General features: G+C 40.4%; 1 long non-coding RNA gene across 1 annotated transcript; it reads left to right on the forward strand.

Annotated features, from left to right (window-relative positions):
- Positions 1–872: 872 nt before the first annotated feature.
- On the forward strand, positions 873–13,003 carry LOC131492037 (uncharacterized). Its single transcript, XR_009251808.1, has 4 exons — positions 873–1,157; positions 5,400–5,536; positions 12,024–12,225; positions 12,800–13,003. It is a non-coding gene; the product is annotated as an uncharacterized LOC131492037 (long non-coding RNA).
- The last annotated feature ends 1,654 nt before the right edge of the window (positions 13,004–14,657 follow it).

The raw sequence follows: 14,657 nt of genomic DNA on the forward strand, positions 1-14,657 counted from the left end.
CTGAATTCATTTATCAATTCTAGCAGTTTTTTGGTGGAATCTTTTGGATTTGTTATCTGCAAATAGTGAAAGTTTTATTTCTTCCTTACCAATTTAGATACCTTTTATTTCTTTTTGTTGTCTGATTGCTGTAGCTAGGACTTCCAGTAGTATGTTGAATAAAAGTGGTAAGAGTGGACATCCTTGTTTTGTTCCAGATGTTGGGGTAAAGCTCTCATTTTTTCCCCATTGAGTATGATGGTAAGTGTGGGTTTTTCATAAATGGCCTTTATTATTTCGAGGTGTGTTTTCTCTAAACCTACTTTGTTGAGGGTTTTTATCATGAATGGATGTTGTTACCTTGTCAGGTAATTTTCTGCACTTGTTGAAATGATCATGTGGTTTTTCTTGTTGACGTGAAGTATCACATTGATTGATTTGTGAATTTTGAGCCTCTTTTGCATCAGGAGGGAGTCGTGCTTTAGCAGTTAGTATGGAAAACCTCTCCCAAAGGGTGATATTTAAGCTAAAACCTAAAATGTGAGCCAGCTGGAAAAGGGAGAGGAGATATAGGAGTATTTCAGACATAGGTAACAACAGGTACAAAGGAGCTGGGCAGGAAAAATTTGGATGAAATATAGAAACTGGACCATGTGAAGAAAATCAAAAAACGTGAGTGACTAATGGAAGGGTGATGTCTGAAACGTAAATGCTTTACTCCATCTTCTAAAGGTACTGAATTTGGCACTGAGAAAAATGCAAGTATTAACTGAAGAAGCCAAAGAGTTGCTTGGATGCAAAAATAATTATTTCTTTTCTTTTAACTTTTTTTTAATGTTTATTCATTTTTGAGAGAGAGAGAGAGACAGCCTGAGTGAGGGAGGGGCAGAGAAAGAGGGGGACGCAGAATCTGAAGCAGGCTCCAGGCTCTGAGCTGTCAACCAGAGGCCCGATGTGGGGCTCAAACTCACGAACCGTGAGATCATGACCTGAGCTGAAGTCGGACACTTAACTGACAGCTACCCAGGTACCCTAAAAAATAATTATTTCTATTCCTGTCTTCTTGTCACTTTAGAGTTTCCTAGAGGCTGAGTATGATGGTACTCTCACAAACCTTAAGATCTACCAGCTGAAGGTGACTTCAGGGATTTTCAAACATCTTTTATACCAAAATCCAAGTAAGAGAAGCCTGCTCACTGCATTTTGCCAGAAGTACTTGTAAAAATAGTTCAGTGTGGCTTTTAGTCTTAGATGGGCATAAGGATTTTTCTGGAGCTCAAAGAGTTACATACCCGTTCATCTGTCAACTGAAATAGAAATATTACTCAAGAGAGTGTTCACAGGCACATGTCTATATAAATGTGAATGTGACAAGTGAAAAATGGCTCAGTCCTACATACCCTAAGCATTCTGGGAAGCATGTGTACATTTTTAAATTGATTGCTTTTTTAATTCTTTGTGTATCATATTCATGGCTTTAAAAAATTTACTGATTTCCTTCATGAAGAGTTTAGCAAATGCAGAATTGAATCTTAATTTCTGAATGGCTTGATTGCTTCTAATTGCCTTTTGTTTCTGTATGCGTCTCAGTTTAATACCACAGAAAGCTTTTGAATCATTAGCTCTGGAAACATAAGCCCACCACTTTATCGCACAATAAGTGAATCATAAGCATCCAAGCTAGCCAGCGAAGCTGACCTGGAAGTGTCTTTTTAGCTGAGAGATTTGTCTGTCTTCAGCCGCTTAAATCATTTGTCATCTTAGTGGAAATTTTCAGGATGCCCTCACAACTATAAATTTCCAGCCTGGTGTGGAAATGTATTGCCCCCCACATCTGAACATTCTAGATATGGAAGAAGCTTTAAGTTATACTCGCTGTCTGAAACAGCAAGGGAATCTTAAAAGTCCTCTTATTTCAAATCTCTCCTCCTTCTCCCTCAACCCATCAGGAGTAAAAGTATAATGCAAAGGTAGCCTTAAAACAACATATAGTGAAAGTTATGATTAGCTCTTAGCTTAAGAATACAAACTTCAGAATTAGATCTGGATTCAAATCCAGACTCCCCACGTTTAGTTGTATTCCCTAGGGAAATAAAGTTATTTACTCTATCTGAGCCTCATCATCTTCATCTAAAAAATTGAGGGAATAATCTCTATCTCAAATGGCAGTGATAGGAATCAAACAAGATAATATATATAAAGCGCATAGCCTAGTTCTGAACACACAGTAAGAGCTCAGGCAACTTATCAATGGATTGTTATCCAGTCCAGTTCATTTACAGATAAGGAAACTCGTCTATCTGTGAAATGTTGAAGAGGCCACACATTTGTCCAACATCTCATGGAATGACTGGTGCAGAACAGTGGAGTTGAGGTTTCCTAATTTTCACACCAAAGTTCATTCTGCTCAAAATGCTCAAGTGTTTTAGTTATTCTTCAAGTGATAAGCACAGAATTTTTCCCACCTGCTTCTTATTTGTGTGATCACTTATAGTTTTGGTTCTAGCTTGCTATCCTGTGAACCTTAGGCTAAACAATATACTCTTCTGAAAAATATATGAAAACAGTGCAAAATGATTAGAAGGTGAAAAACCTACATGGAAAAAGAAAGATTTTTATATAGTGCAACATAGTGCAAAATAATTAGAATACATACGCAAAAAATTGTAGGAGAATAATGGCCTTGTTTTGAATGATGATACTTTTTCACTTTCTAAATGAATTTTTCCAGAGAAAATGATTCTTGGTGCAAAGTCTAATACATAACCTTTATAGATGCACCTATGTTTTTGTTACAAAAAATCTGTTTTTAAGTAGTTTTTTGTTTTGTTTTGTTTTCCCTAAATGTTTCCGCTAAACAAGAATGAAGGTTTTGCAGAGGGAAAGGAGGAGAGAGAGACTTGGTGCTGTGTTTCCCCCGTGACAGGAGGGATTTCATCAAGAAATAGAAGATGGATACGGCATTGTCGTGTCCTGGGTACTGCAGTTCCCTTTGACAAAAGGACTTCCAATGAAGTCCAAAACAGAAGAGGGAAGTAAGTGATTCTTGCCGATAGCTGGACCAGTAAACGGTGTTGAGGAAGAACTTTCTCCTCTTGTGCTAGCTAGTTCAGCATTATTTCAGCTTTGTTCTTTTGAGCCTCCAACCTCTTGACCTTGGTATCACCAATCAACCCCTGACCTGGAAGGGTGTAGCCCAGGACCTCTTGCAGCCTGTGGGCCCCGGTGAGGTTTATGGGTACGTGACAGCAGTAATGGCACTGCTGTGGTTTTTGGATCCTATTAAGTAAGATCCCTTTTATTCTTACTTACGTAAGCAAAATGTGCTAACTGCATACAAATATGCAGTTATAAGAGTAAATAGAAAAGAAGTCCTCCTCACCCAAAGCAGTTGGCATCTTGCTTTTTTTACTTGATCATATGTCTTGGAACTCTTACGTAGTAAATATAAATTTACCTCATTTTTTTTCACTCATCGTATAGTATTCCACAATACAAATGCACAAAATTCATTCAACCATTCGCTACTTGAGGGAAATTTCTGCCCTTTTCAGTTGTTCCTTATTATAAATAAAGCTGCAATGACTGTATTTATTTATTTATTTATTTAATGTTTATTTTATTTTTTTTTTAATGTTTTTTATTTATTTTTGGGACAGACAGAGACAGAGCATGAACAGGGGAGGGGCAGAGAGAGAGGGAGACACAGAATCGGAAACAGGCTCCAGGCTCCGAGCCATCAGCCCAGAGCCTGACGCGGGGCTCGAACTCACGGACCGCGAGATCGTGACCTGGCTGAAATCGGACGCTTAACCGACTGCGCCACCCAGGCGCCCCTAATGTTTATTTTTGAGAGAGAGAGCACACGCAAGTGGGGAAGGAGTAGAGAGAGAGGGAGAAACAGAATCCGAAGCAGGCTCCAGGCTCAGAGCTGTCAGCACAAAGCCTGATGTGAGGCTTGAACTCACGACCCATGAGATCATGACCTGAACCGAAGCTAGACGCTCAACTGACTGAGCCACCCAGGCTCCCCCTATGTTTATTTATTTTTGAACGTGAATGAATATTTCAGAAAAACAGATTTTTAGAAATAGAATTCCAAGGATGTACTTACTTTAAATTTTAATAGATATTTCTAATTTGCCATCCAAAAATTTTATTTTTTTTTTAATTTTTTTTAACGTTTATTTATTTTTGAGACAGAGAGAGACAGAGCATGAACAGGGGAGGGGCAGAGAGAGAGGGAGACACAGAATCTGAAACAGGCTCCAGGCTCTGAGCTGTCAGCACAGAGCCCGACGCGGGGCTTGAACTCACGGACCGTGAGATCATGACCTGAGCCGAAGTCGGTTGCTTAACCGACCGAGCCACCCAGGTGCCCCAAAAAATTTTATATCAATGTACACTATTACAGCCTCTACAGAAACTGCCCATTTCCACCTGATAATACTGGTGTCAGACCCTGATTGGTTATAAAGTGTGCCTCGTGGTTTATTTTGCATTTCCTTTATTACTCTGGGCATTAAACAACTTTAGATTTTATCATTCTTTTTGTGTATGTGAATTGTCTCTCTATTTCTTTTAACCAGTTTTGTATTTTATATATTTGCAATAACTTTAGGAGATTTTAATGGCTTTTGTATACTATATTTTGTTTTATATATTTTACAGAGACTTTCAGTGGGACCTTTTATTTTGTTTGTGTTTTTGTTTTTGTGGGTTTTTTTGTTATACAGATCTTTCAGTTTGTTCACAGTAAGACTTTTTTATTAATGGCTCCTGGAATTTTTGTCTTTCTTAGGAAAGGCTTTATCACTGCCTCTTCCAACATTATAAAACTTGATATATCATGTAGTTCCTTTCTGATTTGTTTTTTTTAATTAGTGTTTAGAATTTAATCCATTTTGGTTTTGTGTTTATGATATGATACTGGCATCTAAATTAAATATTTTTCAGGATTTCCAACACTCTCAATATAATTTGTGAATAGTGTATCCTTCTTACTCTGATTTGAAATGCATGTTCCTTTGTTTTTGAATTGCCTTTTTCTGTTCGATTTTTCATGTCTTTATTCTGAACTGATACAACGTTGTTTAACATAAACTTAGTATATTTTGATAACTGAAAAGTCCTCAGTGTTCTTTTTTTTCCTCAAATTTTATTGCTTGTTCTTGTGCATTTTCTCTTTTACATGAACTCTAAAATCAGCTTATCAAATTCAATAAATCTCCTGTTGGGATTTTTATTAGGATTGCATTGAATTTATGGATTAATTTGGGAAGTTGACATCTTTATAATATCAAGTCTTTCATCCAGAAACTGTAGCTTTCCATTTATTTGGGTCTTCTTTTATATCTTCTATAAAATTTTATAGTTGTCTTCACATGGACCTTGCATTGTTCTTGTTGGTTTATTCCTAGGGGATTGTTTTTAAAGCTTATGTTGCCACTGGGAATGAGTTCTTTAGATTTTGATTTTCTACGAAGAAAAGGATACGAAAATGAAAAGAAAGCAGGAGCTGAAAGAATAGGAGAGAAGAGAAAGAGAAATTAGAAAGGTAAGATGAGATGATGCACAAGGAAGACAGGAGAAAATTTGATTATTTTCAAGTACCTATTATGTGACATGCAGCTATGATGGAGACATTTGTTCAGAAGCACCATCTCACATACTCTTCCCACCAGGTGACTCATCTGAGAAAACTAAAGCTTAAAAAGGTCAGCAAGGAAGCCTGGAACAGGAAATGGAAAGAGAACAGGTTTAGAGTGAGATCTGGGAACCGATCCCAGATTCCAGTCTCACCAGCTGTGTGATTTTGCTCCAGTTACCTAATTACATTTCTCATTTGGAAAACGGGGATAATATCTGCTCAGGTGATTGTGAGGATTAATTGGAATAATGTATCTGAAGTGTCTGCTCATTAGATGCTGCTCTCAGTAAGTGCCAGTTCCCACCCATGAACCCACGTCTTCCTGCCCCCAGCCTCCCTCTCTGCCCCAGAGTCTGCTCAAGATAGCAAGGAGACTTCAGGTTAATATGCAACATGAGTTTTACTCCCTGCGTGCATAACACCCAGGAACACATACCTAACATTCTTAAGAAACGTTGTAGGAGAAATAGTCATTAGAAACAGTGATCTGAGTCTGAAAAAAAAATCACATAAGCCAAAAAAATAAATAAATAAAAACCCACCCATTTTTACAAAAGGAGGCATTGTTGAAATGTGAATCCGTATTCAAGTCCATTCTCACTGAAGTGAGAAACACCCTCTCTTTCTACCCAAACAATAGTTCCTTGTCTTGAGACAATGCTGTCTACATAGCCCTGGAAAGCATCAAATCCCCATGGCGATGGCAAGATGGCAATGGTTTCTCCTGGGGACGCTGGAAACAGTGTCTGGAGGAACCATGGCACCTGACCCAGGGCTTTGGCTATTGAAAGGAGACTCGTTCCCAGCCTGAACAGCAGGAAAAACAGAATTGACCCCCATCATCCTGGCTGTTTTATATTTGCTATAGGGCTCTGATCCTCTGGAGAAGTTGTCCTTATGAAATGTGAATATGAAGTCAAGAGAGATAAGACGTACCGAAATGTTCTCTTCTAGGCAGCATGTGCATTTGTTCCCAGCACATTGCTTTTACTCATCAAGAAAATGTGTGACCTGGCCTGGATTGAAATCCTCTGCCCGGAGCCTTATTTCCTTCATCTGAAAAATGGGGTTAATAATAAGGATCTCAAAGGATTGCTGTGAGGATTAAATCACACAAATATAAGATTGTATCCTGTGAAAATCCAATGTATTCTTTCATCATATAGGAAACTGCATTCATAGCCTGTGAATGTCTTCAGTGGTTCTCCATTTCTCTTTTCAAGGGGAAATTTGATTTCTGCAATAAAGCCAAATGTCGTATGATTCTGGGATTAGTAAATAATGTGTGTAATTAAGCTGAGCTACTGTATTTTTCACTTTTTTTTAAAGGGGTGATCTCTCTTAAATTCTGAGACTAGTTTCCATATGTGACCTATAAATTGACCTCAGTCCATCAGTGCTATATTCAACTTGTATCCAGAAGCCAGTCACTTCTGACCACCTCCTATGCACCACCTGTTCAAATTGAAGCCATTGTCATCTTTCTTCAGGATTATTGCAAGCAGTGTCCTCCTAAATGGTTTCCCTTCTTCCCGACTATTGCCCTAAAAATATTTTCAGCAATGGCAGTATCATGACAAGAAATGTATCATTTATCCAGAGGAATGCTTTGGCCATCATTTAGTTATTCACTTAGTCAACAAATACTTATGGAGCCCCTACCATATGCCAGCATTGTTCCAGGCTCTGATGATACAACAGTGAATACAATACACACAAATCCCGGTCTCATAGAGCGTATATTCTTCGGTGCAATGACTATTAAACAAATAAACGAGTGCAGCATACTCTATGCTGGAAGGTGACAGGCACTGTGCAGAAGAAATAATGTGGAGTAAGGGGGGAAAGGAGCACAAGAAGTGGGGATGGGAAGTGGGGTTTTTAATTTTAAATATGGTGGCTGGAAAAACTCTTCTGATGAGCTGACATTTGAGCAGAGACTGGAAGGAAAAGAGGGAGAGGGACACATGGTTATGTGAGAGAATGGAGTAGGGAGGGTGTCCCAGGCAGAGGAAACAGTGGTCCAAAGGCTCTGCCTGGAGGCAAAGCAGAGAGACACAGTGAATAAAGGGAGAAGAGAGAGGTGGTTACACATATGGTGTGAGTGGGAATGGATCACAAGGGTGGCTGCAGGCCATCAGGAGGAGGCAGGCTCCTACTCAAAGGAGCTAGAAAAGCCACTGGAGGATTGTGAGTGGAGAGGGGACCATGATCTGATTTGCATTTTTTAAAGTTTATTTATTTATTTTTGAGAGGGAGTGAGCATACAAGTGGGGAGAGGCAGAGAGAGAGGGAGCCGAAGCAGGCTCCAGGCTCTGAGCTTCAGCCCAGGGCCTAACACAGAACTCGAACCCGTGAACCGCGATTTCATGACCTGAGCCAAATTTGGATGCTTAACTGACCAAGCCACCCAAGCACCCCCTGATTTGCATTTTTAAAGGATCATTCTGGCTAACCACTTCTGTAGAGCATCATTTCTCAAACCTGAGTGTGCATCAGCCACCTCTGATGGCTTCTTAGCACACAGTTGCTGCGTCCATTCCCAGAGTTTCTGATTGAGTAGGTCTGGTGTGATGCAGGGGAATTTGCATTTCTAGCAAGTTCCTAGGTGATGCCAGTGCTGCTGGTCTGGCACCACACTGTGAGAACCACTGGCTGGTAAACAGAAGAGTTTCTAAAAGGGGGAATAGTTGAGGCAGGGGAACCAGCTATGGGACTCTTCACAATAATCCAGAAAAAAACAGATACTGATGGCTTCAGTTCAACCAGGTGGTGTCAGAAGAGTGGTGAGAAGAGATTAGATTCTGGATAGAATTTGAATATAGATCCAATGGGATTTGCTGAAACATTGAATGTGGAGCATGATGAAAGAAAGAAAAGAAAAAAGAAAAGAAAAGAAAAGAAAAAAGAAAGAAAGAAAGAAAGAAAAAGAAAGAAAGAAAGAAAGAAAGAAAGAAAGAAGGCCAAAGTTTAGATTAAGCAACTGGAGGAATGGAATTACCATTTCCTGAGACAGCAAAGATTTGGGTGGGGGTGGGGTCAGATATCAGGAGTTTGGTTCGGGGAATGTTAGATTTGATATGCCTGTTAGGTATCCAAGTGGAGATGCCAGTCAAGTCTTTCTCTTAGAAAAGTCTAGAATCCAGGAGAGAATTCTGGGCTGGAGGTAGAAAGGCAGGAGCCAGCAGCATGTAGATGGCATCATGAAGGCTGGCTGAGATCATCACCAGAGAGAATGAAGGTAAAGAAGCAGTTCAACGCTTGACGCTGTGGCAGTCAGTCCAATGGTTAGAAGTCAGGGCGATGAGAGGGAGCAGAGATGAGACTGAAAAGTGAGCAGGGAGGTGAGAGGAAAACCTGGAGGGTGTGGTGGCCTGGATGTCAAGGGAAGCAAGTATGTCAACAAGTTCAGGTGCATTTGCTAGGAAGCCACCTTGTCATAACAGTGACCACCAGGCATCCTCTGTGAAGGAGGAGATACTGGCTACCATGGAATATGCCAAATTTGGAAGTGGTTCCTTATGGATAAATTATTCCCACAGGAAAAGGTAGTTACCGTGATTGAAATTATACACACACACACACACACACACACACACACACACACACCCTTTTGAGATGATTTTGCTGCTGCAATCGAAAAACACACCATTGACACAATTTAATTGTTGACATAGACTAGAATCTTTTCTTTCATCTTTAAGCAGTCTGTCTAGCTGCCTTTTGTCTTTGAAGCGAATTGTCCAGTTGTGAGAGCGGGAATTGTAGGTGTGATTCCGATTGCTGGGAATTTGTGTGAGTAAATTGGATAAATGTTTCAGGAAGTGTGGAGGTTTTTCTTGCCCCCATCCCTTTATTTTCTGGTACTGAGTCTTAGAAGTCTCTGTTTTTTTTGATACAGCTGCCTAAGGTACTTACTACAGGAAGCTGTTGCTTGCTTCTCTGTGAGAATTACAGAGAAGTTCTGGCAATTCAGGACGCCCTGAAAAGAGCCATTTGCTGCATCCCTCATCAAGGTACAGCTGATGGCAAGCCAGCCTGACTCAGTAACATGTTTAGTGAAAATTCATTCCACAGACTTTTTACGTTGCTTCTTTTTGTGAGTTGCAATTCATCTTTAAACCCGTTTGGTAGGGTTGCCTGGGTGGCTTGGTCAGTTAAGTGTCCAACTCTTGATTTTGGCTCAGGTCACAATCTCATGGTTCATGAGTTTGAGCCCTGCATCAGGCTCTGCACTGACAGGGTGGAGCCTGCTTGGGATTCTCTCTCTCCCTCTCTCCACCCTTTCCCTACTCATGCTCACTCTCTCAAAATAAATATAAATAAACTTAAAAAATAAACCTGTATAGTATATTAAAAAATGTACCCCACAGACTGTATATTACTTCTCATGGTAGGGAAGAATACTACTTGTAGCTCAGCATTACAGTCCCTAAATAAATTGGGTAAAGAAGACAGTGCCCAGCTCTGCGTGTGGTACAAGTGGTAGAGAGGTGAGTGATAGACACAGTCCACTGCTGTGTGTCACCTCTTTAAAGGGGTCTGTGGCTGCTGGTATTCAGCACTCCTCTCCATACAAGATGCCCAAACAGACTGTATGGAGCTTCTGTATGTTTCTCTATAAGGAGAAAAGAATTGTTTCTTATTCAGTTTTACTTGTCAAATGGAGTATTGAATACTTAGGACTAGGTATGTAACCTCTTCATGTCTCATTCACTCAAGAGATATTTCTGTTAAATCTCAGGCACTGACCTATGTGTTTGCGACCTGTATGTAAACAAAACAGTCCCAAATCCCTGCCTTCTTGGAGCTTACGTTCTAGTGTGTGGGGCGGGGGGTCGGGGGGGGGTGGGGGGGAATAACTACAAGCATAATAAAGAGTTAAATTATGTAATACGTTGCCAAGCCATAACGCTATGGAGTAAATGGAGCATGATAAGAGGTTTGGGCATGCAGGGAGAAAAACAGCTCGTAATTTCCGACAGCAGAATCAGGGTTGGTCACATTGAGAGGGTGACATTTGAGTAAAGATTTGTAGGAAGTGACGTAGTTACCCAAGTAGACTTCTGAGGGAAGAATGTTTGAGGCAGATGAAAGAGCCAGGGTGAAGGCCTTCAGGCCAAATCAAGCCAAGAATATGTAAGGAATAGCATCGGAGACCAGTGCGTCTGGAGCAGGATAAGGGAGGGAGTAACAGGAGGTAAGGTCAGAGAGGAGATGGGGCCCTACTTGTAGAAGGCCTTGTTGGACATTCTAAGGATTTCGCCATTTTGTTTGAGTGCAATGGGAAGCCCTGGGAAGATTTTAGGCAGATAAATGATACATTTTGAATTACATATTAGGAAGATCGTTCTGGTTATATCTGCTTATGTCTGTATGTCTGGAAGACATACAGATGGCCAGGACAGGAAAAGATGCTCAACATCACTCATCATCAGGGAAATGCAAGTCAAAACCACAATGAGATATCACCTCACACCTGTCAGAATGGCTAAAATCAACAACACAAGAAATAACAAGAATTGGCAAGGATGTGGAAAAAAAGAAACACTCATGCACTGTTGGTGGGAATGCAGATTGGTGCAGCCACTGTGGAAAACAGTACGGAGGTTTCTCAAAAAATTAAAAATAGAATTACCATATGATCCAGTACTCTCACTACCGGGCATTCACACAAAGAAAACAAAAACACTAATTCAAAAAGATATATGCACTCCCAATTTTTATTGAAGCAATTTTATAATAGCCAAATTATGGAAGCAACTCAAGTGTACATTGATAGATGAATGGATAAAGAAGATTTGGAATATGCTTTTTTAAAATTTTTTAATGTTTATTTTTTTTTGAGAGAGAAAGAGAGAGACAACACAAGTTGGGGGGGCAGAAAGAGAGGGAGACAGAATCCAAAGCAGGCACAGAGCCCAACATGGGGCTCAAACTCATGAATTGTGAGATCATGACCTAAGCTGAAGTGGGATGCTTAACCAACTGAGCTACCTAGGTGCCCCAGAAGATGTGGTGTATGTGCATAATGGGATATTACTCAGCTATGAAAACAAGTGAAATCTTGACATGTACAACATAGATGGGTCTAGAGGGTATGATGCTAAGTGAAATAAGTCAGGGAAGGATAAATATCATATGATTTCACTAATATGTAGAGTTTAAGAAACAAACAAATGAACAGAGAAAAAAAGAGGCAAACAAGAAACCAGACTCTTAAATCCAGAGAACAAACTGGTGGTTGTCAGAGGGCAGGTGGGTGGAGAAATAGGTGAAATAGATAAAGGGGATTAAGAGTATACTTATCATGTGATGAGCCCTGAGCAATGTATAGAATTGTTGAATCATTGTGCATGTGAAACTAACTTGACACTGTATATTAATTATACAGGGAAAGAAGAAAACCAAGGACTGATCCTTGGGATGCTCCAAAATTAATAGGTCTTGGAGAAGAGAGAGTGCTAGCATGAAGACTGAGAAGGAATAACCAGTGAGCTAGGAGGCAAATGAAAAAGAGTATGGTGTCCTGGAAGCCATGTGAAGAAAATATATTGAGGAAGAGGGAGTCATCAGCCATGCCACTGGATTTACAGGTAAATTTCCTCTTTTGCAAAATGCAAGTAATAATAGTACCTGCCTCATAGGCTGAAATCAGATAATGTATGTGAGTGGCCAGTCACAATGCTTAATGCCTATAAGGGCTCAAAAATACTACTTAATTTCTATTCCTAGCACCTCTGAAAAATCACTGATCATGATAAAGCTGTTCACTGTACAAGATAACCCCTAGGGGGCGCTCAAAGCTTTCCTTTCTTTCCCATTACTGTTCTTCCCACTGGAGACCTCAAATTTAGATACAGGACCAAATGGACCCAATGGTAACTGAATCCTCTGTAGTAAAGGTGGAAAAATTCAAAACAGTGGGTGTCAGACTTCAGTGGGGGTAAGAATTACCCAAGGAGCTTGTTAAAATGGAAATCTACAGCAGACCCAGCCACCAGAGATTCTAATTAAGTAAATTGAGAGGGGACCTGAGACTCTGCATTTTCCCACCCCAGGCGATTCCAGGACAAAAAGAATAACAACTGGCCTGTAGCAAATGTTTGCGTCTTCTTTTTTTGGGACCTCAGAGTAATTTTGGCTTCTCTTTTTTCCCTTCTCTTCCAGGCAGCTAATGAAGTAAACCAACCCAGGGACTTCCTCTAGACTGGGAGGTGCTAACCAAGGGAGTACAACAGAAAGCATGCCTGGGGTGAGTGGCTTGGCCTAGCTTTTAGTCTGTCCACATCAGAGGACACAGTATGGTGCCTCCCAGTCCTCATCTGGCCCCCAGACCTTTTTGTTGTTGTTCTAATAAAATTTAAAATCATTTCCAATGTTTACGACTCAGGTGATTTCACATACAAACCCAGGTGTCCTGCTTCCCTAGGACAAAAAGAAGATTTGAAACCTGCTCTTGCATTTCCACATAGCAAAGTTGCTTCCCTCAGATGGGCGTGGACTCTGTAAATTGCCACTATCCCCATCCTTCTCTCCCCAACACCCTCCAAATCAAAGCCAAGTGTCCACTGTCATTTATCATCATACTTATACTTCTGTTTTCCTCCAAGTTGAAGATTTTCCCTTCTTCCTACCCCTTTCTTCTTCTTCACTAGACTCATTCAGGAATCTCAACCTACGAAAGTATTTTTCATATCTGGTGGGCAACGTTCCGTGTGGTAGGAGTAGAATCTGGGGTTGGCAACCCTAGCCATTCTCCTCTAGGGACAGAGCAGGCTCACCTCAGAATCCATAGGGCACCATATGGTATCTGTCTTTCTCTGTATGGCTTATTTCACTTAGCATCACACTCTCCAGTTCCATCCACGTGATGGGTATTGAGGAGGGCACCTTTTGGGATGAGCACTGGGTGTTGTATGGAAACCAATTTGACAGTAAATTTCATATATTAAAAAATAAATAAATAAATAAATAAATAAATAGATAGATAGATAGATAAAAGAATCCATAGGGCATTGGTGTGCAGGCATTGGTTTGATTATACCCAGCCCTGGTGACAAACATCCCTTTTTCCTCTTTCTTATGTTGCTTAAGATTGCGGATAAAGCATTTAGGATAAAGCGTTAAGGATGAATCTTTACGGTTGGATTGTCCTTATAAGAACCTCACAGAACCCTCCATAAACTGGGAACTGAAGTACAGTTACATGGGGGTGGAAACAGATGCAGAGGGTACCCTACCCATTTTCTCTTGCCCTCACCACTTCCTTGTAGGCTGCCTGATTTCACCTGGAGCACACACATTCCTTTGCCTGAAGTTTTCCAAAGTGGCTGTGCCACTGTGCATTTCCAGCAGCAGTATCTGAAATTCCAGTTGCCTCTCGTCCCTCTCAGCCCTTGGAATTGTCTGGTTCTTTTTTTTTTTTTAAGCTATTCTGTTAGGTGTAGCACGGTCTCCTCACGGTTTTAATTTGCATTTCCCTAATGACTAACGATGTTGAGCAGCTTTCATGTGGCTTCTTGGCCCTCCGTGTATCGCCTTTAGTGAAGTGCCTGTTTAAATCTTTGCTCATTAAAAAAAAAAAAAATCAGGGACACCTGCGTGGCTCAGTTGGTTAAGCGTCTGACTGAGGCTCAGGTCATGATCTCACGGTTTATGGGTTCAAGCCCCACATCAGGCTCTGTGCTGACAGCTCAGAGCCTGGAGCCTGCTTCAGATTCTGTGTCTCCCTCTGTCTCTCTGCCCCTCCTCCACTCACACTCTGTCTCTGTCTCTGTCTCTCTCACTAAAAAATAAACATTAAAAAAATTTTAAAAAATATCTGCTGTTCATTTTCTTATTGTTGAATTTTGATAATTCTTCATATATTCTGGATTCAATTTTTTTTTGTCAGATAAGAATATTTGCAAATATTTTCTCCCGTTTTATAGCTTGTCTTTTCATGCTTTTAGCAGGGTCTTTCACAGAACAAAATTTTGCATTTTTATGAAGTCCAATTTATCAATTTTCTTTCTTTTATGGCTTG

This window comes from Neofelis nebulosa, chromosome 12, assembly GCF_028018385.1.
Source record: "Neofelis nebulosa isolate mNeoNeb1 chromosome 12, mNeoNeb1.pri, whole genome shotgun sequence".
Taxonomy (NCBI): domain Eukaryota; kingdom Metazoa; phylum Chordata; class Mammalia; order Carnivora; family Felidae; genus Neofelis; species Neofelis nebulosa.